The sequence below is a fragment of the Somniosus microcephalus genome, chromosome 10 (assembly GCF_052327205.1).
Source record: "Somniosus microcephalus isolate GS21.2 chromosome 10, FLI_Smic_1.0, whole genome shotgun sequence".
In the NCBI taxonomy this organism is placed as follows: Eukaryota; Metazoa; Chordata; class Chondrichthyes; order Squaliformes; family Somniosidae; genus Somniosus; species Somniosus microcephalus.
The window spans coordinates 232,860,124-232,886,986 of NC_140996.1; positions in this window are offsets into that span (position 1 = coordinate 232,860,124).

Sequence of the window (26,863 nt, forward strand, 5' to 3'; positions counted from 1 at the left end):
GGGGTCCTAGGTGAGGTGAGAGTGACTGCCCTTGACATCAAGGCAGCATTTGACCGAGTCTGGCATCAAGAGCCCTGATAAAACTAACGTCAATGGGAATCAGGGGGAAAACGCTCCACTGGCTGGAGTCATACCTAACACAAAGGAAGATGGTTGTGGTGGTTGAAGGTCAATCATCGCAGCAGGAGTTCCTCAGTAGTGTCCTAGGCCCAACCATCTTCAGCTGCTTCATCAATGACCTTTCCTCCAACATTAGGTCAGAAATGGGGATGTTCGCTGATGACCGCCATTCACAATTCCTCAGATAATGAAGCAGTCCATGCCCACATGCAACAAGACCTGGACGACGTTCAGGCTTGGGCTGATAAGTGGCAGGTACCATTTGCGCCACAGAAGTGCCAGGCAATGACTATCTCCAACAAGCGAGAGTCTAACCACCTCCTCTTGACATTCAATGGCATTACCATCGCCGAATCCCCCACCATCAACATCCTGGGGGTCACCATTGACCAGAAACTTAACTGGACCAGCCATATAAATACCATGGCAACAAGAGCAGGTCAGAGGCTAGGTATTCTGAGGCGAGTGTCTCACCCTCTGACTCCCCAAAGCCTTCCCACCATCTACAAGGCACAAGTAAGGAGTGTGGTGGAAACTCTCCACTTGCCTGGATGAGTGCAGCTCCAACAACACTCAAGAAGCTCGACACCATCCAGGACAAAGTAGTCCACTTGATTGGCATCCCATCCACCGCCTTAAACATTCACTCCCTCCACCATCGGCGCACCGTGGCTGCAGTGTGTACCATCTACAAGATGCACTGCAGCAACTCGCCAAGGCTTCTTCAACTGCACCTCCCAAACCCGCGACCTCTTCTATCTAGAAGCTCAAGGGCAGCAGGCACATGGGAACACCACCACCTCCAAGTTCCCCTCCAAGTCACACACCATCCTGACTTATAAGTATATCGTCGATCCTTCGTCGTCGCTGGGTCAAAATCCTGGAACTCCCTCCCTAACAGCACTGTGGGAGTACCTTCACCACACGGACTGCAGCGGTTCAAGAAGGCGGCTCACCACCACCTTCTCAAGGGCAATTAGGGATGGCAATAAATGCTGGCCTTGCCAGCGATACCCACATCCCATAAACAAATTTTTAAAAATCCAGCTCTCTGGTAGAATCTGGGATGCATCTCCAGGTCTGTTATCAGAGCAAAAGTAAAATACTGTGGATGCTTGAAATCTGAAATAAAAGCAGAAAATGCTGGAAATAACAGGTCAGGCAGTATCTGTGGAGAGAGAAACAGTGTTAATATTTCAGGTCGATGACCTTTCATTCGAACTGGACAAAGTTGAGATGAAGCCGGTTTTAAGCAAGTACAGAAGCAGGGAAATGGAGGGGGCGGGAGAACAAAAGGGAAGGTCCGTGATAGGGTGGAAGGGAGGAGAGATTGAATGACAAAAGGGATGATGGTGCAAGGCAAAAGGGAGATGGTAATGGGACAAGTAAAGAATCAGAAGATGGGTCTAGAGGAGGAGTCAACGGCAACAGCAGAACCATTACCAGCACCTGCTGTCCGAAAACTGGGGGGCCGAGGTTATGGTCTGAAATTATTGAACTCGATGTTGAGTCCAGAAGGCTGTAAAGTGCTGAATCGGAAGATGAGGTGCTGTTCCTCGAGCTTCATTAGAACAGTGTAAGAGGCCGAGGACAGAGAGGTGGAAGTGGGGCGGAGAATTAGAAGTTATAGGAGCATGTTTGTCTCAGGAATAACAACAACTTGTACTTGTGTAACACTCCTCAGAAAAGATCTTGGAGCATATTACAAGGTGGCTACTGAGTGTGAAGAGAGAAGGAAATGTTGGGGTGAGACAGTCAAAGAGAAGGGGATGTTGGAAGGCAGGGAGGGAGTAATGAGATGAAGTTGTTTTGGAAGAGAATTCTATCGCGCAGGCATGTAGTAAGTGAAAGAACAGTCAATGGTGGAGTGGAGGGAGTGGGAAACAAGTAATAATCTAAAATCAGAGGAACAAAAGAAAGACTTGCATTTCTACAGCGCCTTTCACGACGTCCCAAAGAACTTTACAGCCAATGAAGTACTTTTGAAGTGTAGTCACTGTTGTAATGTAGGAAACGCCAATTTGCAGACAGTAAGCTCCCACAAACAGCAATATGATAATGACCAGATTATCTTTTTTAGTGATGTTGATTGAGGGATAAATATTGACCAGGGCAAACTCTCCTGCTCTTCTTCGAAATAGTGCCATGGGATCTTTTACATCCACCCGAGAGAGCAGACGGGGCCTTGGTTTAACATCTCATCTGAAAGACTGCCCCTACTGACAGTGCAGCACTCCCTTGGTACTGCACTGGAGTGTCAGCCTAGCTTTTTGTGCTCAAGTCTCTGGAGTGGGACTTGAACCCACAACCTTCTAACTCAGGAGACGAGGGTGCTGCCCACTGAGCCACAGCTGATGCAAGGCAATGAGGCAGCAAGCTGGGAGGTGAAGCTGGAGAAAGATTACCGAGGTATATATTGATTTTGTAATCCACTAATTACCTCCTGGAGTGATTGATACCAGGGTCATGGATTTGGTAGCGAGGGGTGGACTTCTCTGTATCTCTGTAACCTCCTCCAGCAGGTGCCTTTGGACCTGTGGTTCCCAAAGCTCTCCACCACTGGGGGTTTTCCTCGCCTCATGTCTGGGCCTCTTGCAGATTAATTGATAAGAGATTGATTGACAGAGATTTTGGTCACCTGTTCCAATACCTCCCTATTTCTCTAACCTCCTCCAGCCCTGCAACCCTCCGAGATCTCTGCGCTCCTCCAATTCCGCCCTCTTGGGCATCCCCGATGTTCATCGCTCCACCATTGGCGGCCGTGCCTTCAGCTGCCGAGGCCCTAAGCTCTGGAATTCCCTGCCTAAACCTCTCCGCCTCTCCTCCTTTAAGACATTCCTTAAAACCTCCCTCTTTGACCAAGCTTTTGGTCGCCTGTCCTAATATCTCCTCATATGGCTTGGTGTCAAATTTTGCCTGATAATCGCTCCTGACAAACACCTTGGGACGTTTTACTATGTTAAAGGCGCAATATAAATGCAAGTTGTTGTTGTATGTGGTTTGCTTTATATATGAGCCTATACGGTTAATCACATGTGTTGGCAACCTCAGGTTTCTGATTGGAGTATCTTAAAGGGGGCACTGGTTTGTGTTCAGTGTCAGCATGAGATCAAGGCATTTCAGTGTCGGTGGCCCTAGTGCCCTAGTTGAGTATTGAAATACCCAGTCCGATACTGAGCTACTTGAGCAAGGATAATCCCGAATTCAATCCTATACAGTCTCCACTGAGTTAACCGATCTCAATTGAGACAGTACCGGAGGTATTGCTCTTTCTATTAATAAACCCAGATTGGGGAAAGGGGGAAAAGCAGCCAGGGTTCCTGCTCCTGAGCACAAGGCGGCAAAAAAAAAAATACTCCTGTGGGTGAGGAGAGGATTTAGGGGAAAGCCGAGGCCCCAGGTGGTCGAACGGCCTGGCTGGCTCTTGCTGCCTAGGCTCACACACGAACTCTGGCCATGTTAAGGTGGGGTGTTGCTGGGGTACGGAACAACCCAAAGAGAATCCATCCCTCCGGGAGAGGAGCAAAGACTTCATGCCAAAGAATCGGAAAAAGATGTCGTGAATTAGCTTGATGCATCAGGTTAAACTCTGCGTTGCTCCGACTCTGGCCCCTTGAGCATCCCCGATTTCCATCGCTCCACCATTGGCGGCCGTGCCTTCAGCCGCCTGGGCCCCAAGCTCTGGAATTCCCTCCCTAAACCTCTCCGCCTCTCTCTCCTCCTTTAAGATGCTCCTTAAAACCTCCCTCTTTGACCAAGCTTTTGGTCGCCTGTCCTAATGTCTCTTTCTTTGACTCGATGCTAAATTTTGTTTGATAATCGCTCCTGTGAAGCGCCTTGAGATGTTTTACCGCGTTAAATACAAGTTGTTGTCATTATAAAATAGACTGTCAGTGATGACGATACGATGAAGGGCTACAACTGGGCTGATTGGAAATAAAAAGGCTGGGATGTGAGCATGTGTGTGTGTTTCACCATCTCGCTGTGAATCTCTCCAGCTCTCTCAGTAATCAGTAGCTCAGGGAGACCAGCTCAGACCCCAGCGCCAGCCATCTGAGCAGTGTAAATAACATTAGCATGCTAATTCCTCCATTCGCTCCCCTTCTTTGCAATTTGCCAAGGGGAATTAAGTAAATTAGCAGAGAAATGCGCAAGGATATGTGGTAAACCAAGAGTGACAGGCCAGGGTTAGAGGGCAGATCATTAGTCTAAAATATACAGCTCCACAAATAATAAAAGGGAGTAAGTGTGAGGCGAAAAATGACAAGGAAATTCAATTAGTGTTGCAGTCACGTGTGTCCGCTATAATTTCATTAACTCCTTCGATGAGTGACCATCTTTTCTCCAGTACTCGTAGTAGAATCATAGATCATTACAGCACAGAAGGAGGTCATTTGGCCTGTCGAGCCCGTGCCGGCTCGCTGCAAGAGCACTTCAGTTAGTCCCACTCCCCCGCAAAATTTGCCCATATCTCTGCAAATGTTTTCCTCTTCAAGTATTTATCCAATTCCCTTTTGAAAGTTACTATAGAATCTGAAAGTTTATTTTTTATTTTTCCTGAATTTTCTCTGCTCCTGAGGACACTGGCAGTCTCTGGCAACTCCCTTAAATTAGCCATTCCTCACAACCTCCCAAACCCGCGACCTCCACCACCTAGAAGGACAAGGGCAGCAGGCATACGGGAACACCGCCACCTCCAAGTTCCCCTCCAAGTCACACACCATCCTGACTTGAAAATATATCGCCGATCCTTCATCGTCGCTGGGTCAAAATCCTGAAACTCCCTCCCTAACAGCACTGTGGGAGCACCTTCACCACACGGACTGCAGCGGTTCAAGAAGGCGGCTCACCACCACCTTCTCAAGGGCAACTAGGGATGGACAATAAATGCTGGCCTTGCCAGCGATGCCCACATCCCGTGAACGAATAAAAAAATATATATGCAAGTCTAGACCATCGGCGGCATCACAGCCAAGCCTGCAACTGTACTCACCCAATCTCCTCTCATGAGGAGGTCACTAGACAGCGATCAGGAACAGGAACCCTGACTGAGGCTTCCTCTCCCTCGCCCAGCGGCAATGAGGTCAAGCATAACATGGGCATGGTCATCTTCACTGAGATCGGCTAACTCCACGCAAACTAGGTATTGTACCTGGCGTCTCAGTCCCACACCAGGTGAGATCGCTTAACTCAGCACACACTGGGAATTGAATTTGGGAGTCTCCGTACCACACCAGGAAGTGCATTTCCTCATTGGGCTGTCAGGACAACATAGGCACTATACCATAGGGAGAGAATACAGTCACTGATATTATAGCTATTGAGATTACAGTCACCATTTACACTAATACTGAGAATACACAGCGATGTGGGTGATATTGAGGCTTTGGAGCGGGTGCAGAGGAAGACCACTAGACCAATTCCCAGTCTAAAGCATCTTCATTACCAAGATAGGCTCAAAGATTTGGGACTCTACACTTTAGAGAAGCGTAGACTTTAGGAGTGATCTGATTGAGGTTTATAAGATGATGAAGGGAATCGATTGTGTTCCAGTTGACAGCTTGTTCTGATTTAATAGGTTGGGGAGGACCAGGGGTCACAATTTTAAGTTGTGTAAGGCCAGGTCGAGGTTAGCTGTCAGGAGGTGGATCTTTTCCCCGAGAACAGTGGACCTCTGGAACAGGCCGCCGTCTCGTGTGGTGGACGCCGATTCACTGAATTTTTCGAGCGAGAGCTGGACCTGTTTCTGGCCGGGGCGGAGATCACCTCTTACAGAAGGTAGTCACTGCAGGGAATTCAGGGCTAGAGCGATCTCCTGGACTAGTTTCCATCGCCTAGATGGGGGTCACAGAATCACAGAATCACAGAAACCCCACAGTGCAGATAGAGGCCATTTCAGCCCATCGAGCCTGCACCGACACATATCCCACCCGATCCCCGTAACCCCTGCACCAACACATATCCCACCCGATCCCCGTAACCCCTGCACCAACACATATCCCACCCTATCCCCGTAACCCCACGTATTTAATCCCCCTAACACTAAGGGTCAATTTATCATAGCCAATCAACCTAACCCGCACATCTTTGGACTGTGGGAGGAAACCGGAGCACCCAGAGAAAACCCACGCAAACACGGGGAGAATGTGCAAACTCCACACAGACAGTCGCCCGAGGCCGGATTCGAACCCGGGTCCCTGGTGCTGTGAGGCAACAGTGCTAACCACTATGCCACCGTGCTGCCGGAGAGGAATTTCCCAGACTTTTTCCCCCAAATTGGCCTGGGTATTTTCACCTGGTTTTTCGCCTCTCCCAGGAGATCACATGGTTTGGGGTGGGCTGGGGATATGTTGTGATACACAAGGTATCGCGATTGTGTGGAACAGGCTGGATGGGCCTGAGGGTCTTCACCTGTCCGTCATTGTTCATATATTCCTATTATTAAGCAAGACTGAGATTACACAGGTTAGTCACTGAGATGACACATCACCTGAAATGACACATCACCAAGATTATACAGTAGTTTAAATTACGTATCACTTAAATTAGACATGATTGGGATTAAACAATAAATGACCATTTTGAGGAAAATAGTGAAGTTTGTAATCACAGAACATTTTTTGTACTACCCATTGTTCTTTTACCTATTTTACGTTCAGGAACAGAGTACTGAATTTGGATGATCAGCCATGATCTCATTGAATGGTGGAGCAGGCTCGAAGGGCCGAATGGCCGACTCCTGCTCCTATCTTCTATGTTTCTATGTAATATACAGTCAGATATTACACAGTCAGTGAGATTACAGTTACTGAGGATGCACAGGGCGCTACAGTTACACAATTACTGAAATTAAACAATCACTGAGATTATATGGCCAGTGACATAACAGTCAATGAGATTAAACAACCCCTCAGACTACACGGTCACTGGGCGTTATACAAGAGGTTGTGCAATGTGTCGGTGTTTTTTGTCGAGATTTTCTGAGCAATGATTCCACGAGAAAGGTTGAAAGGTGTAGTTTCAGGGGCTCCGTCAGATTCTGCCTCTCGGCTGGTGTGAGAGGGAAGCAAGTTCCCAGCCGGTTACCGCAACAAATGCTCGTGATGTTAGTAAACTTTCAGATACTGGCACTGTTTAAAAAAACATTTAATATCCCTCTAAAGCAACACTAAAAATAGATTATCCGCTCATTTATGTCTGTGGGATCTTGCTGTGCGCAAATTGTCGGCCCCGTTTCCTACATTACAGCAGTGACTCCAAAAAAAACCCAACTTCATTGGTTTCAGGAGCCCCTGAGACAGTGCAAGGGCTGAGAGAGAGGCAGCTCTGGTGCTGTTGTTGTGTCCCAGTCTGTATCGATTCAATCGCCACAATGACCCCGCTCCCAGCTCGCGTGGCAGATGGGGGGAGAATGTGGTTGTTGAATAGTAATCAAATTAACTTCTTTTTTTGTAACTGCAATAAGATGACAGTTGGATCCCTTTCACCCGCCCGGCGCCTTTCACACAAACTCCCAATTGCTTTATCTAATTAACTTGTTTATACCTTCCAGAGAGAGAAAAAAAACTTGTTCCCAGGTTGCAAGATTTCCAGGGCAAGGATCTCAGCATCTGGGCACCCGGCCAAAGGTCAGCTAGAGCCTGCAACTGGATCCCCATTCACCCCCCAGCCCAGCCCCTGGATCCCCATTCACCCCCCAGCCCAGCCCCCTGGATCCCCATTCACCCCCAGCCCAGACCCCTGGATCCCCATTCACCCCCAGCCCAGCCCCTGGATCCCCATTCACCCCCAGCCCAGCCCCCTGGATCCCCATTCACCCCCCAGCCCAGCCCCTGGATCCCCATTCACCCCCCAGCCCAGCCCCCTGGATCCCCATTCACCCCCAGCCCAGCCCAGCCCCCTGGATCCCCATTCACCCCCAGCCCAGCCCAGCCCCCTGGATCCCCATTCACCCCCAGCCCAGCCCCTGGATCCCCATTCACCCCCAGCCCAGACCCCTGGATCCCCATTCACCCCCAGCCCAGCCCCTGGATCCCCATTCACCCCCAGCCCAGACCCCTGGATCCCCATTCACCCCCAGCCCAGCCCCTGGATCCCCATTCACCCCCAGCCCAGCCCCTGGATCCCCATTCACCCCCAGCCCAGCCCAGCCTCCTGGATACCCACCCCCAGCCCAGCCCCTGGATCCCCATTCACCCCCCAGCCCAGCCCCTGGATCCCCATTCACCCCCCAGCCCAGCCCCTGGATCCCCATTCACCCCCAGCCCAGCCCCTGGATCCCCATTCACCCCCAGCCCAGCCCAGCCTCCTGGATACCCACCCCCAGCCCAGCCCCTGGATCCCCATTCACCCCCCAGCCCAGCCCCTGGATCCCCATTCACCCCCCAGCCCAGCCCCTGGATCCCCATTCACCCCCAGCCCAGCCCCCTGGATCCCCATTCACCACCAGCCCAGCCCCTGGATCCCCATTCACCCCCAGCCCAGCCCCCTGGATCCCCATTCACCCCCAGCCCAGCCCCTGGATCCCCATTCACCCCCAGCCCAGCCCCTGGATCCCCATTCACCCCCAGCCCAGACCCCTGGATCCCCATTCACCCCCAGCCCAGCCCCCTGGATCCCCATTCACCCCCAGCCCAGACCCCTGGATCCCCATTCACCCCCAGCCCAGCCCCTGGATCCCCATTCACCCCCAGCCCAGCCCCCTGGATCCCCATTCACCCCCAGCCCAGCCCCTGGATCCCCATTCACCCCCAGCCCAGCCCCCTGGATCCCCATTCACCCCCAGCCCAGCCCAGCCTCCTGGATACCCACCCCCAGCCCAGCCCCTGGATCCCCATTCACCCCCAGCCCAGCCCCCTGGATCCCCATTCACCCCCAGCCCAGCCCCCTGGATCCCCATTCACCCCCAGCCCAGCCCCCTGGATCCCCATTCATAGAAACATAGAAGATAGGAGCAGGAGCAGGCCATTCGGCCCTTCGAGCCTGCTCCGCCATTCAACGAGATCATGGCTGATCATCCAAACCCGGTCCCTACACCGACAGCCATCCCACCCAAGCCCTATCCCCGTAACCCCGTAACCCCACGTATTTAATCCCCCCTAATACTAAGGGCCAATTTTTATCATGGCCAATCAACCTAACCCGCACATCTTTGGACTGTGGGAGGAAACCGGAGCACCCAGAGGAAACCCACGCAAACACGGGGAGAATGTGCAAACTCCACACAGACAGTCACCCGAGACCGGATTTGAACCCGGGTCCCTGGCGCTGTGAGGCAACAGTGCTAACCACTATGCCACCGTGCTGCCCCCAGCCACCCCCAGCCCAGCCCCTGGATCCCCATTCACCCCCAGCCCAGCCCCTGGATCCCCATTCACCCCCAGCCCAGCCCCTGGATCCCCATTCACCCCCAGCCCAGCCCCTGGATCCCCATTCACCCCCAGCCCAGCCCCTGGATCCCCATTCACCCCCCAGCCCAGCCCCTGGATCCCCATTCACCCCCAGCCCAGCCCCTGGATCCCCATTCACCCCCAGCCCAGACCCTGGATCCCCATTCACCCCCAGCCCAGCCCCTGGATCCCCATTCACCCCCAGCCCAGCCCCTGGATCCCCATTCACCCCCAGCCCAGACCCCTGGATCCCCATTCACCCCCAGCCCAGCCCCTGGATCCCCATTCACCCCCAGCCCAGCCCAGCCTCCTGGATACCCACCCCCAGCCCAGCCCCTGGATCCCCATTCACCCCCAGCCCAGCCCCCTGGATCCCCATTCACCCCCAGCCCAGCCCCCTGGATCCCCATTCACCCCCAGCCCAGCCCCCTGGATCCCCATTCACCCCCAGCCCAGACCCCTGGATCCCCATTCACCCCCAGCCCAGCCCCCTGGATCCCCATTCACCCCCAGCCCAGCCCAGCCTCCTGGATACCCACCCCCAGCCCAGCCCCTGGATCCCCATTCACCCCCAGCCCAGCCCCCTGGATCCCCATTCACCCCCAGCCCAGCCCCCTGGATCCCCATTCACCCCCCGCCCAGCCCCCTGGATCCCCATTCATAGAAACATAGAAGATAGGAGCAGGAGCAGGCCATTCGGCCCTTCAAGCCTGCTCCGCCATTCAACGAGATCATGGCTGATCATCCAAACCCGGTCCCTACACCGACAGCCATCCCACCCAAGCCCTATCCCCGTAACCCCGTAACCCCACGTATTTAATCCCCCCTAATACTAAGGGCCAATTTTTATCATGGCCAATCAACCTAACCCGCACATCTTTGGACTGTGGGAGGAAACCGGAGCACCCAGAGGAAACCCACGCAAACACGGGGAGAATTTGCAAACTCCACACAGACAGTCACCCGAGACCGGATTTGAACCCGGGTCCCTGGCGCTGTGAGGCAACAGTGCTAACCACTATGCCACCGTGCTGCCCCCAGCCACCCCCAGCCCAGACCCTGGATCCCCATTCACCCCCAGCCCAGCCCCCTGGATCCCCATTCACCCCCAGCCCAGCCCCCTGGATCCCCATTCACCCCCAGCCCAGCCCCTGGATCCCCATTCACCCCCAGCCCAGCCCCCTGGATCCCCATTCACCCCCAGCCCAGCCCCCTGGATCCCCATTCACCCCCAGCCCAGCCCCCTGGATCCCCATTCACCCCCAGCCCAGCCCCCTGGATCCCCATTCACCCCCAGCCCAGCCCCTGCCCCCTGCCCCACCCACCGCTTCACTCCACTCTCCTTCCATCGCTTCCTACTTCACGTTCCCTTTTTCATTCGAGTTTTTCCCTCCTCCTCTCTCTCTCTCAGTTCAGTTCAGTTCAGTTCAAATGCTTTATTGGCATGAAAGTTTACAGAGAACCATATTGCCAAAGCTTACATAGCAAAAAGGTACAGTTTTCCAACATTCTGTAGGTGTCAATCGATTTGACATTTGTTGGGTATATACAATATTACTTTTAAACAATATTAATTTTAAACAGTCTTTCTACTTCATTTGGTACGTTCAATATTAATTTTAAACAGTCTTACTTTTAAACAGTCCTCAGGTTGTGACATGTTGTTACATATTTAGCCCCAAGGTATGGTCTGTCTCCTTCTCCTAGGGCTAATCTCAATTTTGACAGATCATCCAATTCCTTGAAATCTGGGGTTGTTTGGCTTAGCTTGTTGAATAATATGTTTCTTGATGTGTTGAATTTTTCGCATTTTAGGAGGAAATGCATTTCTGTTTCAACCTCGCCAGCCAGACATTGATCGCATATTCTATTCTCTCTAGGCTGCCAGGATTTCTTGTATCTGCCTTTTTCAATTTCCAGTTGGTGGTCGCTTAGTCTGTACCTGGTGAGGGTCTGTCTCTGTTTTGTGTCTCTGATGGTCGTGAGGTAGTCTGCCAGTTTATATTCTCTTTTTAGGGCCCGGTAACATTCTAATCTGCTTTGGCTTTCGGTTATTTTGTTCCAATGTTCCAGGTAGGTTTCTTTGCATTTTTTAATGATTTGGTTCACTCGGATTGGTGTTTGGACGGCTGTGTTGGTCTGGGGCTGGTCAGGGTCCGGCTGAGTACTTAGTTTCAGTAGCAGCTGACTCAGGGGACTCTTTTCTGGGTTTAGCTCTTGGGTCTGAAAGGCTTTGAAATGAAGGGTGTCTGGGGAGCTAGATTTGAGGTGATTTAGGAAGTTTAGTGCTCGTTTTTGGATGTTTATTATCAGTGGGTATCTGCCTAGTTCGGCTCTGCATGCATTTGTTGGCGTTTTTCTTTGGGTGCGAAGGATGCTTCGGCAGAATTCTGCATGTAGGGCTTCTATTGTGTGTTTTTCCCATTTAGTGTAGCTTTGGTGATTTAGCGGGCCCCATACTTCACTACCGTACAGTGCAATGGGCAGGATTATGCTGTCAAAAATTTTGAGCCAGATTTTGATTGGGATTTGGATGTTGTAGAATTTTCTTTTTATTGCATATAGGGCTCTTCGGGCTTTTTCTTTTAGTGCATTCACTGCTATGCTGAAGCTCCCTGATGCTGTAATAGTTAGACCAAGGTAGGTGTAGCTCATAGTGTGTCCTATAGTGGTATCACTGAGGGTAAACTGGTATTTGTTTTCCTGACATCTGGGTCTTTTCTGAAAAATCATGATGTTGGTTTTCTTTAGATTTACTGTTAGAGCCCAATTTTGGCAGTATTTGTCGAGTAGGTCTAGTTGTTGCTGTAATCCCTGTTCTGTGGGAGACAGCAGAACCAGGTCGTCCGCATAGAACAGGGACTTCACTTCTCCATCCAGGAGACGGAGACCTGGTGACTCGCTTTGCTCCAGCATGTCTGCTAATTCATTTATGTATATGTTGAACAGGGTCGGGCTCAAATTGCAGCCCTGCCGGACGCCTCTTCTCTGGGTGAAGAAATCGGTGCGTTTGTCTCCAATTTTGACCCCGCATTTGTTTTTCAGATACATTGATTTAATAAGGTCATAGACTTTGCCCCCTATTCCACACTGAAGAAGTTTATAATAGAGCCCTTCGTGCCATATAGAGTCAAAGGCTTTCTTGAAGTCGATGAAACAGGCGAATATTTTCCCATTTTTTGTTTGGTGTTTATGTTTTTCAATGAGGGTGTGAAGGGTATAGATATGGTCGGCGGTGCGGTGTTTTGGAAGAAAGCCTATTTGGTTTTTTCTGAGGATATTATGTTTGTTAAGAAAATCAAGTAATCTACTATTTAGAATACTGCAGAATAACTTCCCTAGACAACTGTTGACACAGATGCCGCGGTAGTTATTTGGGTCTGATTTGTTTCCACTTTTATATATGGGGGAGATTAGTCCTTGGCACCAGATATCGGGAAAACAGCCTGAGCGTAATATGATGTTGAATAGTTTGAGTATCGCACCCTGCATCTCCATATTGCTGAACTTTAGCATTTCATTTTTGATGTTGTCTGGGCCACAGGCTTTCTTTAGGTGGAGAGATTTTGTTTTTGTGGCCAGTTCTTTCCATGTGATTGGGGAGTCTAGAGGGTTTTGGTTGTCTTTAATTGTTGCTTCTAATGTGTGGAGTTTTTCTGTGACCTGATGTTGACTTGGGTTTGTTTTGTTTTTTGGGATGTCTTTGTAGAGGTTTTCAAAATGTGTTCTCCAGATGTCGCCATCTTGGATTGGTAATGCTTGCAATTGTGTTGTACTCAGGTTATTCCACATTTCCCAGAATTGTTTTGGATCTCTCTCTCATTCCTTTCCTGCTCTCTCTCTCTCTCTCTCAATCCTTCCCTCTCTCTCCCAGTTCAATCTTTCGGATCTCCCACACAAGTGAAACTGTTTGAGTTGCTGTTAATCCCGACCATTAATCCCCTTTCGCCGCTTTGGTCCCGTGTTTGAAAATTCATTGCTTTGCTAAACGGTTTTATTGGCGAGCCATTGACATTCATGAGGGGGGCTGAATAAAGCCCAGGTGTGTCGGAGGCGAGCGGTGGGCACAGCGGGGGGATACTCAGAGTCAAAGTAAGTGGCACAACAACAGGATCAGAGAGAGAGAAAGTGAAAGGACTGCCTGCGAGGAATAAATATATTCCCCATCCCACAGGGATAGAGAGAGAGAGAGTACACCAGGGATTAGTGAGGATATTCTCCACAGTATCTCATTTCTGAAAGGAAGGACTTGCATTTCTATAGCGCCTATCACAACCTCAGGAGTCCCCAAAAATGCTTTACAGCCAATGAAGTACTTTTTGAAGTGTAGTCACTGCTGTAATGTAGGAAACGCGGCAGCCAATTTGCGCACAGCAAGATCCCACAAACAGCAATGAGATAAAGACCAGATCACCTGTGTTCAGTGATGGTGATTGAGGGTTAACTGTTGACCCCAGGACACCGGGGAAAACTCCCCTGCTCTGCTTCCAAATAGTGGCCCTGGGGTCTTTTACGTCCACCCGAGATCGCAGACAGGCAAGGTTCCTGTAAAGCTGCATGGCCGCACAACGGTCTGGCGGTCCCGCGCAGCCGGCTCACCTGCTTTTAAATGGAAAAACCGCGCATGCGCAGAAATCTGAATGGGCCCTGCAGCCCCTTAAAGGGGCCACGCACCCAAAAGAAATTTGTGCAAACATTGCAGACGGGGCCTCGGTTTAACGTCTCCTCTGAAAGGCGGCACCTCCGACAGTGCGGCACTCCCTCAGTACTGCACCTCTGACAATGCAGCACTCCCTCAGTACTGCCCCTCTGACAGTGCAGTGCTCCTGCAGCACTGCACCTCTGACAGTGCAGCACTCCCTCAGTACTGCACCTCTGACAATGCAGCGCTCCCTCAGCACTGCACCTCTGACAGTGCAGCACTCCCTCAGTACTGCCCCTCCGACAATGCGGTGCTCCCTCAGTACTGCACCTCTGACAGTGCAGCACTCCCTCAGTACTGCCCCTCCGACAGTGCGACGCTCCCTCAGTACTGCCCTTTCAACAGTGCAGCACTCCCTCAGTACTGCCCCTCCGACAGTGCAGCGCTCCCTCAGTACTGCCACTCCGACAGTGCGGTGCTCCCTCAGTACTGCCCCTCCGAAAGTGCAGCGCTCCCTCAGTACTGCCCCTCCGACAGTGCGGCGCTCCCTCAGTACTGCCCCTCTGACAGTGCAGCGCTCCCTCAGTACTGCCACTCCGACAGTGCGGTGCTCCCTCAGTACTGCCCCTCCGAAAGTGCAGCGCTCCCTCAGTACTGCCCCTCCGACAGTGCAGCGCTCCCTCAGTACTGCCCCTCTGACAGTGCAGCACTCCCTCAGTACTGCCCCTCCGACAGTGCGGCGCTCCCTCAGTACTGCCCCTCTGACAGTGCAGCGCTCCCTCAGTACTGCCCCTCCGACAGTGCAGCGCTCCCTCAGTACTGCCCCTCCGACAGTGCGGCGCTCCCTCAGTACTGCCCCTCCGACAGTGCGGCGCTCCCTCAGTACTGCCACTCCGACAGTGCGGTGCTCCCTCAGTACTGCCCCTCCGAAAGTGCAGCACTCCCTCAGTACTGCCCCTCCGACAGTGCGGCGCTCCCTCAGTACTGCCCCTCTGACAGTGCGGCACTCCCTCAGTACTGCTCCTCCTCCGACAGTGCGGCGCTCCCTCAGTACTGACCCTCCGACAGTGCGGCGCTCCCTCAGTACTGCCCCTCCGACAGTGCGGCGCTCCCTCAGTACTGCCCCTCCGACAGTGCGGCGCTCCCTCAGTACTGCCCCTCCAACAGTGCGGCACTCCCTCAGTACTGCTCCTCCTCCGACAGTGCAGCACTCCCTCAGTACTGCCCCTCCGACAGTGCGGCGCTCCCTCAGTACTGCCCCTCTGACAATGCAGCGCTCCCTCAGTACTGCACCTCTGACAATGCAGCGCTCCCTCAGCACTGCACCTCTGACAGTGCAGCACTCCCTCAGTACCGCCCCTCCGACAGTGCGGCACTCCCTCAGTACTGCCCCTCCGACAATGCGGCGCTCCCTCAGTACTGCCCCTCCGACAGTGCGGCGCTCCCTCAGTACTGCACTGGAGTGTCAACCCAGATTATGTGGTCAAGTCTCTGGAGTAGGATAAGTAAATAAAATTAAAAATAAATATAAGCCTGTTTGTAGATATTCAGCCACAGCGGCGATGGGACAACACATGGAAACAATAAATGAGAATTAAGCTAACTACAAAAGAGGCAGAGACAGACAGATGGAGACATTGCTAGACACATGTGGATAGCTATAAGGAGAGATTAATTGACATAAGTAGATAGATGGATTGACATACATCAGTAGATATATAGACACAGATACATGGATTGAAAAAGATCACAGGACAAGCTCTGAGGGAAAGTGAGAGAAAGAAACAAGCAATTGTCCTGAGCTGTGACTGGCTGACGAGTGATCTTCCTCTCCACACTCTGTCCATTTTAGTCTGTGTCTTCTCACCGTCTATTTTACTCTCTTCCCCCTCTCTATTTTAATCTTTATCTCCTCTATCCCACTCTCTCTCTATCCCACTCTCTCTCTATCCCACTCTCCCTCTATCCCACTCTCTCTCTATCCCACTCTCTCTCTATCCCACTCTCCCTCTATCCCACTCTCTCTCTATCCCACTCTCCCTCTATCCCACTCTCTCTCTATCCCACTCTCTCTCTATCCCACTCTCTCTCTATCCCACTCTCTCTCTATCCCACTCTCCCTCTATCCCACTCTCCCTCTATCCCACTCTCTCTCTCTATCCCACTCTCTCTCTATCCCACTCTCTCTCTATCCCACTCTCTTTCTATCCCACTCTCTCTCTATCCCACTCTCTCTCTATCCCACTTTCTCTCTATCCCACTCCCTCTCTATCCCACTCTCTCTCTATCCCACTCTCTCTCTATCCCACTCTCTCTCTATCCCACTCTCCCTCCATCCCACTCTCCCTCTATCCCACTCTCTCTCTATCCCACTCTCTCTCTATCCCACTCTCTCTCTATCCCACTCTCTCTCTATCCCACTCTCCCTCTATCCCACTCTCTCTCTATCCCACTCTCTCTCTATCCCACTCTCCCTCCATCCCACTCTCCCTCTATCCCACTCTCTCTCTATCCCACTCTCTCTCTATCCCACTCTCTCTCTATCCCACTCTCTCTCTATCCCACTCTCCCTCTATCCCACTCTCTCTCTATCCCACTCTCTCTCTATCCCACTCTCCCTCTATCCCACTCTCTCTCTATCCCACTCTCCCTCTATCCCACTCTCCCTCTATCCCACTCTCTCTCTATCCCACTCTCCCTCTATCCCACTCTCCCTCTATCCCACTCTCTCTCTATCCCACTCTCTCTCTATCCCACTCTCTCTCTATCCCACTCTCTCTCTATCCCACTCTCTCTCTATCCCACTCTCTCTCTATCCCACTCTCTCTCTATCCCACTCTCTCCCTATCCCACTCTCCCTCTATCCCACTCTCTCTCTATCCCACTCTCTCTCTATCCCACTCTCTCTCTATCCCACTCTCCCTCTATCCCACTCTCTCTCTATCCCACTCTCTCTCTATCCCACTCTCCCTCTATCCCACTCTCCCTCTATCCCACTCTCCCTCTATCCCACTCTCTCTCTATCCCACTCTCTCTCTATCCCACTCTCTCTCTATCCCACTCTCTCTCTATCCCACTCTCCCTCTATCCCACTCTCCCTCTATCCCACTCTCTCTCTATCCCACTCTCTCTCTATCCCACTCTCTCTCTATCCCACTCTCCCTCTATCCCACTCTCCCTCTATCCCACTCTCCCTCTATCCCACTCTCTCTCTATCCCACTCTCTCTCTATCCCACTCTCTCTCTATCCCACTCTCTCTCTATCCCACTCTCTCTCTATCCCACTCTCTCTCTATCCCACTCTCTCTCTATCCCGCTCTCTCTCTATCCCACTCTCCCTCTATCCCACTCTCTCTCTATCCCACTCTCTCTCTATCCCACTCTCCCTCTATCCCACTCTCTCTCTATCCCACTCTCTCTCTATCCCACTCTCTCTCTATCCCACTCTCTCTCTATCCCACTCTCCCTCTATCCCACTCTCCCTCTATCCCACTCTCTCTCTATCCCACTCTCTCTCTATCCCGCTCTCTCTCTATCCCACTCTCTCTCTATCCCACTCTCTCTCTATCCCACTCTCTCTCTATCCCACTCTCCCTCTATCCCACTCTCTCTCTATCCCACTCTCTCTCTATCCCACTCTCTCTCTATCCCACTCTCTCTCTATCCCACTCTCTCTCTATCCCACTCTCCCTCTATCCCACTGTCCCTCTATCCCACTCTCCCTCTATCCCACTCTCCCTCTATCCCACTCTCCCTCTATCCCACTCTCTCTCTATCCCACTCTCTATCCCACTCTCCCTCTATCCCACTCTCCCTCTATCCCACTCTCTCTCTATCCCACTCTCTCTCTATCCCACTCTCTCTCTATCCCACTCTCTCTCTATCCCACTCTCCCTCTATCCCACTCTCTCTCTATCCCACTCTCCCTCTATCCCACTCTCTCTCTATCCCACTCTCTCTATCCCACTCTCCCTCTATCCCACTCTCTCTCTATCCCACTCTCCCTCTATCCCACTCTCTCTCTATCCCACTCTCTCTCTATCCCACTCTCTCTCTATCCCACTCTCTCTCTATCCCACTCTCCCTCTATCCCACTCCCTCTCTATCCCACTCTCCCTCTATCCCACTCTCTCTCTATCCCACACTCTCTCTATCCCACTCTCTCTCTATCCCACTCTCTCTCTATCCCACTCTCTCTCTATCCCACTCTCCCTCTATCCCACTCTCTCTCTATCCCACTCTCTCTCTATCCCACTCTCCCTCTATCCCACTCTCTATCTATCCCACTCTCTCTCTATCCCACTCTCTCTCTATCCCACTCTCCCTCTATCCCACTCTCTCTCTATCCCACTCTCTCTCTAACCCACTCTCCCTCTATCCCACTCCCTCTCTATCCCACTCTCCCTCTACCCCACTCTCTCTCTATCCCACTCTCCCTCTATCCCACTCTCTCTCTATCCCGCTCTCTCTCTATCCCACTCTCCCTCTATCCCACTCTCCCTCTATCCCACTCTCTCTCTATCCCACTCTCTCTCTATCCCACTCTCTCTCTATCCGACTCTCCCTCTATCCCACTTTCTCTCTATCCCACTCTCTCTCTATCCCACTCTCTCTCTATCCCGCTCTCTCTCTATCCCACTCTCCCTCTATCCCACTCTCCCTCTATCCCACTCTCTCTCTATCCCACTCTCTCTCTATCCCACTCTCTCTCTATCCCACTTTCTCTCTATCCCACTCTCTCTCTATCCCACTCTCTCTCTATCCCACTCTCTCTCTATCCCACTCTCTCTCTATCCCACTCTCTCTCTATCCCACTCTCTCTCTATCCCACTCTCCCTCTATCCCACTCTCTCTCTATCCCACTCTCTCTCTATCCCACTCTCTCTCTATCCCACTCTCCCTCTATCCCACTCTCCCTCTATCCCACTTTCTCTCTATCCCACTCTCTCTCTATCCCACTCAGTTCGGTTCAGTTCAGTTCAGTTCAAATGCTTTATTGGCATGAAAGTTTACAGAGAACCATATTGCCAAAGCTTACATAGCAAAAAGGTACAGTTTTCCAACATTCTGTAGGTGTCAATCGATTTGACATTTGTTGGGTATATACAATATTACTTTTAAACAATATTAATTTTAAACAGTCTTTCTACTTCATTTGGTACGTTCAATATTAATTTTAAACAGTCTTACTTTTAAACAGTCCTCAGGTTGTGACATGTTGTTACATATTTAGCCCCAAGGTATGGTCTGTCTCCTTCTCCTAGGGCTAATCTCAATTTTGACAGATCATCCAATTCCTTGAAATCTGGGGTTGTTTGGCTTAGCTTGTTGAATAATATGTTTCTTGATGTGTTGAATTTTTCGCATTTTAGGAGGAAATGCATTTCTGTTTCAACCTCGCCAGCCAGACATTGATCGCATATTCTATTCTCTCTAGGCTGCCAGGATTTCTTGTATCTGCCTTTTTCAATTTCCAGTTGGTGGTCGCTTAGTCTGTACCTGGTGAGGGTCTGTCTCTGTTTTGTGTCTCTGATGGTCGTGAGGTAGTCTGCCAGTTTATATTCTCTTTTTAGGGCCCGGTAACATTCTAATCTGCTTTGGCTTTCGGTTATTTTGTTCCAATGTTCCAGGTAGGTTTCTTTGCATTTTTTAATGATTTGGTTCACTCGGATTGGTGTTTGGACGGCTGTGTTGGTCTGGGGCTGGTCAGGGTCCGGCTGAGTACTTAGTTTCAGTAGCAGCTGACTCAGGGGACTCTTTTCTGGGTTTAGCTCTTGGGTCTGAAAGGCTTTGAAATGAAGGGTGTCTGGGGAGCTAGATTTGAGGTGATTTAGGAAGTTTAGTGCTCGTTTTTGGATGTTTATTATCAGTGGGTATCTGCCTAGTTCGGCTCTGCATGCATTTGTTGGCGTTTTTCTTTGGGTGCGAAGGATGCTTCGGCAGAATTCTGCATGTAGGGCTTCTATTGTGTGTTTTTCCCATTTAGTGTAGCTTTGGTGATTTAGCGGGCCCCATACTTCACTACCGTACAGTGCAATGGGCAGGATTATGCTGTCAAAAATTTTGAGCCAGATTTTGATTGGGATTTGGATGTTGTAGAATTTTCTTTTTATTGCATATAGGGCTCTTCGGGCTTTTTCTTTTAGTGCATTCACTGCTATGCTGAAGCTCCCTGATGCTGTAATAGTTAGACCAAGGTAGGTGTAGCTCATAGTGTGTCCTATAGTGGTATCACTGAGGGTAAACTGGTATTTGTTTTCCTGACATCTGGGTCTTTTCTGAAAAATCATGATGTTGGTTTTCTTTAGATTTACTGTTAGAGCCCAATTTTGGCAGTATTTGTCGAGTAGGTCTAGTTGTTGCTGTAATCCCTGTTCTGTGGGAGACAGCAGAACCAGGTCGTCCGCATAGAACAGGGACTTCACTTCTCCATCCAGGAGACGGAGACCTGGTGACTCGCTTTGCTCCAGCATGTCTGCTAATTCATTTATGTATATGTTGAACAGGGTCGGGCTCAAATTGCAGCCCTGCCGGACGCCTCTTCTCTGGGTGAAGAAATCGGTGCGTTTGTCTCCAATTTTGACCCCGCATTTGTTTTTCAGATACATTGATTTAATAAGGTCATAGACTTTGCCCCCTATTCCACACTGAAGAAGTTTATAATAGAGCCCTTCGTGCCATATAGAGTCAAAGGCTTTCTTGAAGTCGATGAAACAGGCGAATATTTTCCCATTTTTTGTTTGGTGTTTATGTTTTTCGATGAGGGTGTGAAGGGTATAGATATGGTCGGCGGTGCGGTGTTTTGGAAGAAAGCCTATTTGGTTTTTTCTGAGGATATTATGTTTGTTAAGAAAATCAAGTAATCTACTATTTAGAATACTGCAGAATAACTTCCCTAGACAACTGTTGACACAGATGCCGCGGTAGTTATTTGGGTCTGATTTGTTTCCACTTTTATATATGGGGGAGATTAGTCCTTGGCACCAGATATCGGGAAAACAGCCTGAGCGTAATATGATGTTGAATAGTTTGAGTATCGCACCCTGCATCTCCATATTACTGAACTTTAGCATTTCATTTTTGATGTTGTCTGGGCCACAGGCTTTCTTTAGGTGGAGAGATTTTGTTTTTGTGGCCAGTTCTTTCCATGTGATTGGGGAGTCTAGAGAGTTTTGGTTGTCTTTAATTGTTGCTTCTAATGTGTGGAGTTTTTCTGTGACCTGATGTTGACTTGGGTTTGTTTTGTTTTTTGGGATGTCTTTGTAGAGGTTTTCAAAATGTGTTCTCCAGATGTCGCCATCTTGGATTGGTAATGCTTGCAATTGTGTTGTACTCAGGTTATTCCACATTTCCCAGAATTGTTTTGGATTGGTGGAGTTTTCAATTTCTTCGAGTATTTTGTGGGTATAGTTTTGTGTTTTGTTCCTAATGGTGTGTTTATATCTTTTGAGGGTTTCATTGTATCTAGTACGTAGGTCCGGATTGTTTGGTTGCCGATGCTTTTGGTTTGATATTTTTCTCAGGTCTTTTCTGGCATTTTTGCATTCGTGGTCAAACCATTTCATATTTTTATTTTGTCTTTTTTGATGCTTCCTCTTCTGTTTCACGAGGTCGGCTTTTACAGCTGCCTCATGGAAGATCATGTTTATATCCTCTATGGCCGTGTTTACACCATCTCTGGTGATCTCATATAGATTTTCTTTAAATTTTGAAATTTTACTTGTGAGATCAGGTGAATTTAGTGCTGTGATGAATTTATCTCCACTGTCCGGGGCCCATCTGTATGTCTGGTTTATTTTATGTAGCTTACTGTGTTCCTTTTTTGTGTCTGTAGTTTGGGCAGAAAGTTTAAGGTACACATTTATTTGGTTATGGTCTGAGAGGGGGGATTGTTGCCTGACAGTGAATGCGTTGATATCGCAGGGGTCCAGGTCAGTGATTGTATAGTCCACCACACTAGACCCAAGAGTTGAGGAGTATGTGAGTCTCCCTAGGGAGTCCCCTCTGAACCTACCATTAACTATGTACAGGCCTAAGGCTCGGCAGAGTTGCACTACCTCCCTACCGCTTTTATTTATTTCACGATCAAGGTTGTTCCGATTTGCGATGGCTGGTGTGACATCTAAAGGGGTCTGGCCAAACACATGGTTGTTTCCCTGTGGGTCTATGAAGTCAGGTTCACAACCGGTCCTTGCATTTAGGTCCCCACATATTATCACCTTTCCTTGGGCCTGGAAATGGAAATGTCTCTCTCTGTCTCTCTCTCTGTCTCTGTCTCTCTCTCTGTGTCTCCCTCTCTGCCTCTCTCTCTGTCTCTCTCTCTCTCTGTCTCTGTCTCTGTCTCTCTCTCTCTGTCTCTCTCTCTGTCTCTCTCTCTCTGTCTCTCTCTCTGTCTCTCTCTCCCTCTGTCTGTCTCTCTCTCTCTCTGTCTCTCTCTCTCTCTCTGTCTCTCTGTCTCTCTCTGTCTCTCTCTCTCTCTCTCTCGCTCTCTGTCTCTGTCTCTCTCTCTGTCTCTCTCTCTCTCTGTCTCTGTCTCTCTCAAATTCAAATTCAAATTCAAATGCTTTATTGGCATGAAAGTTTACAGAGAACCATATTGCCAAAGCTTACATAGCAAAAAGGTACTTTTTCAAACATTTTGTAGGTGTCAATCGATTTGACATTTGTTGGGTACATACAATATTACTTTTAAACAATATTAATTTTAAACAGTCTTTGTACTTCATTTGGTACGTTCAATATTAATTTTAAACAGTCTTAATTTTAAACAGTCCTCAGGTTGTGACATGTTGTTACATATTTGGCCCCAAGGTATGGTCTGTCTCCTTCTCCCAGGACTAATCTCAATTTTGACAGATCATCCAATTCCTTGAAATCTGGGGTTGTTTGGCTTAGCTTGTTGAATAATATGTTTCTTGATGTGTTGAATTTTTCGCATTTTAGGAGGAAATGCATTTCTGTTTCAACCTCGCCGGCCAGACATTGATCGCATATTCTATTCTCTCTAGGCTGCCAGGATTTCTTGTATCTGCCTTTTTCAATTTCCAGTTGGTGGTCGCTTAGTCTGTACCTGGTGAGGGTCTGTCTCTGTTTTGTGTCTCTGATGGTCGTGAGGTAGTCTGCCAGTTTATATTCTCTTTTTAGGGCCCGGTAACATTCTAATCTGCTTTGGCTTTCGGTTATTTTGTTCCAATGTTCCAGGTAGGTTTCTTTGCATTGTTTAATGATTTGGTTCACTCGGATTGGTGTTTGGACGGCTGTGTTGGTCTGGGGTTGGTCAGGGTCCGGCTGAGTACTTAGTTTCAGTAGCAGCTGACTCAGGGGACTCTTTTCTGGGTTTAGCTCTTGGGTCTGAAATGCTTTGAAATGAAGGGTGTCTGAGGAGCTAGATTTGAGGTGATTTAGGAAGTTTAGTGCTCGTTTTTGGATGTTTATTATCAGTGGGTATCTGCCTAGTTCGGCTCTGCATGCATTTGTTGGCGTTTTTCTTTGGATGCGAAGGATGCTTCGGCAGAATTCTGCATGTAGGGCTTCTATTGTGTGTTTTTCCCATTTGGTGTAGCTTTGGTGATTTAGCGGGCCCCATACTTCACTACCGTACAGTGCAATGGGCAGGATTATGCTGTCAAATAATTTGAGCCAGATTTTGATTGGGATTTGGATGTTGTAGAATTTTCTTTTTATTGCATATAGGGCTCTTCGGGCTTTTTCTTTTAGTGCATTCACTGCTATGCTGAAGCTCCCTGATGCTGTAATAGTTAGACCAAGGTGGGTGTAGCTCATAGTGTGTCCTATAGTGGTATCACTGAGGGTAAACTGGTATTTGTTTTCCTGACATCTGGGCCTTTTTTGAAAAATCATGATGTTGTTTTTTTTTAGATTTACTGTTAGAGCCCAATTTTGGCAGTATTTGTCGAGTAGGTCTAATTGTTGCTGTAATCCCTGTTCTGTGGGAGACAGCAGGACCAGGTCGTCCGCATAGAACAGGGATTTCACTTCTCCATCCAGGAGACGGAGACCTGGTGACTCGCTTTGCTCCAGCATGTCTGCTAATTCATTTATGTATATGTTGAACAGGGTCGGGCTCAAATTGCAGCCCTGCCGGACGCCTCTTCTCTGGGTGAAGAAATCGGTGCGTTTGTCTCCAATTTTGACCCCGCATTTGTTTTTCAGATACATTGATTTAATAAGGTCATAGACTTTGCCCCCTATTCCACACTGAAGAAGTTTATAATAGAGCCCTTCGTGCCATATAGAGTCAAAGGCTTTCTTGAAGTCGATGAAACAGGCGAATATTTTCCCATTTTTTGTTTGGTGTATATGTTTTTCAATGAGGGTGTGAAGGGTATAAATATGGTCGGCGGTGCGGTGTTTTGGAAGAAAGCCTATTTGGTTTTTTCTGAGGATATTATGTTTGTTAAGAAAATCAAGTAATCTACTATTTAGAATACTGCAGAATAACTTCCCTAGACAACTGTTGACACAGATGCCGCGGTAGTTATTTGGGTCTGATTTGTTTCCACTTTTATATATGGGGGAGATTAGTCCTTGGCACCAGGTATCGGGAAAACAGCCTGAACGTAATATGATGTTGAATAATTTGAGTACCGCACCCTGCATCTCCATATTGCTGAACTTGAGCATTTCATTTTTGATGTTGTCTGGGCCACAGGCTTTCTTTAGGTGGAGAGATTTTGTTTTTGTGGCCAGTTCTTTCCATGTGATTGGGGAGTCTAGAGGGTTTTGGTTGTCTTTAATTGTTGCTTCTAATGTGTGGAGTTTTTCTGTGACCTGATGTTGACTTGGGTTTGTTTCGTTTATTGGGATGTCTTTGTAGAGGTTTTCAAAATGTGTTCTCCAGATGTCGCCATCTTGGATTGGTAATGCTTGCAATTGTGTTGTACTCAGGTTATTCCACATTTCCCAGAATTGTTTTGGATTGGTGGAGTTTTCAATTTCTTCGAGTATTTTGTGGGTATAGTTTTGTGTTTTGTTCCGAATGGTGTGTTTATATCTTTTGAGGGTTTCATTGTATCTAGTACATAGGTCCGGATTGTTTGGATGGCGATGCTTTTGGTTTGATATTTTTCTCAGGTCTTTTCTGGCATTTTTGCATTCGTGGTCAAACCATTTCTTATTTTTATTTTGTCTTTTGTGACGCTTCCTCTTCTGTTTCACAAGGTCGGCTTTTACAGCTGCCTCATGGAAGATCATATTTATATCCTCTATGGCCATGTTTACACCATCTCTGGTGATCTCGTATGGGTTTTCTTTAAATTTTGATATTTTACTTGTGAGATCAGGTGACTTTAGTGCTGTGATGAATTTTTCTCCACTGTCTGGGGCCCATCTGTATGTCTGGTTTATTTTATGGAGCTTACTGGGTTCCTTTTTTGTGTCTGTATTTTGGGCAGATAGTTTAAGGTACATATTTATTTGGTTATGGTCTGAGAGGGGGGATTGCTGCCTGACAGTGAATGAGTTGATATCGCAGGGGTCCAGGTCAGTGATTGTATAGTCCACCACACTAGACCCAAGAGTTGAGGAGTATGTGAGTCTCCCTAGGGAGTCCCCTCTGAACCTACCGTTAACTATGTACAGGCCTAAGGCTCAGCAGAGTTGCACTACCTCCCTACCGCTTTTATTTATTTCACGATCAAGGTTGTTCCGATTTGCAATGGCTGGTGTGACATCTAAAGGGGTCTGGCCAAACACATGGTTGTTTCCCTGTGGGTCTATGAAGTCAGGTTCACAACCGGTCCTTGCATTTAGGTCCCCACATATTATCACCTTTCCTTGGGCCTGGAAATGGCTGATTTCCATGTGGAGAGTATCAAATAACTCCTCTTCGAAATATGGCGATTCTATTGGAGGTATGTAGATCGCACATAAGTAAACATCTTTTTTTGATATTCCTATATTTTTATCTAGTTTTAGCCATACGTGTGATTTTCCCTGTTTTACCGGTGAGATGTGTTTGTCCAGTTCTCCCTTATACCACACCAATATTCCCCCGGAGGTTCTGCCCTTGCGTGTTTTAGTGTTCTTTACTGAGGGCACAATGATTTCATGGTACATTGGAGGACAGTGGGTCGGCACGTCCTTTTGGCACCATGTTTCTGTTAACACAATTATATCAATGTCTTTTATAGCTTTTAGGAATTCAGGGTCTGTACTCTTCATCCCAAAAGTTGAGGAGCGGAGGCCCTGGATATTCCAGCAGCTTATGTGGAAAGAACGCATTTATATAGTTAAAAAAAAACGAAATAAAATGGACCTATTTTGTGGGATGAGTGTGGAAACACTAATTTCTATAATGCTAAATGATGATTTAGTATAAATTTCATGAGGCATGCACATATAGCTATCTAATAATAGTAATAATACTGATAAGATAACAATAATGATAATGATAAATAACAATATTAATAATTTAGTGCATTCCTCTCCGGCTTTCTATCAGGCTGTTCATCATCGTCATGATCTTTCTCAGTTCTTGGTCTATAGTCTGTGGTCTAGAGGGGGGTCTTGGGTCAGGTATAAAAGCACGGTTCTGTTGTTGGTTTTGTATAGGGGGGTGGGGTGCATTGGTGGTCCTGTTTGGGTTAGGGCTCCCAATGGTAGAGGGGGTGGGACGGCTGCATCTTTTGGCAGTGTTTATGAGGTTTTTTGCGAAGACCCACATCCGCTGTTTGAGTAGATGTATTTCGTC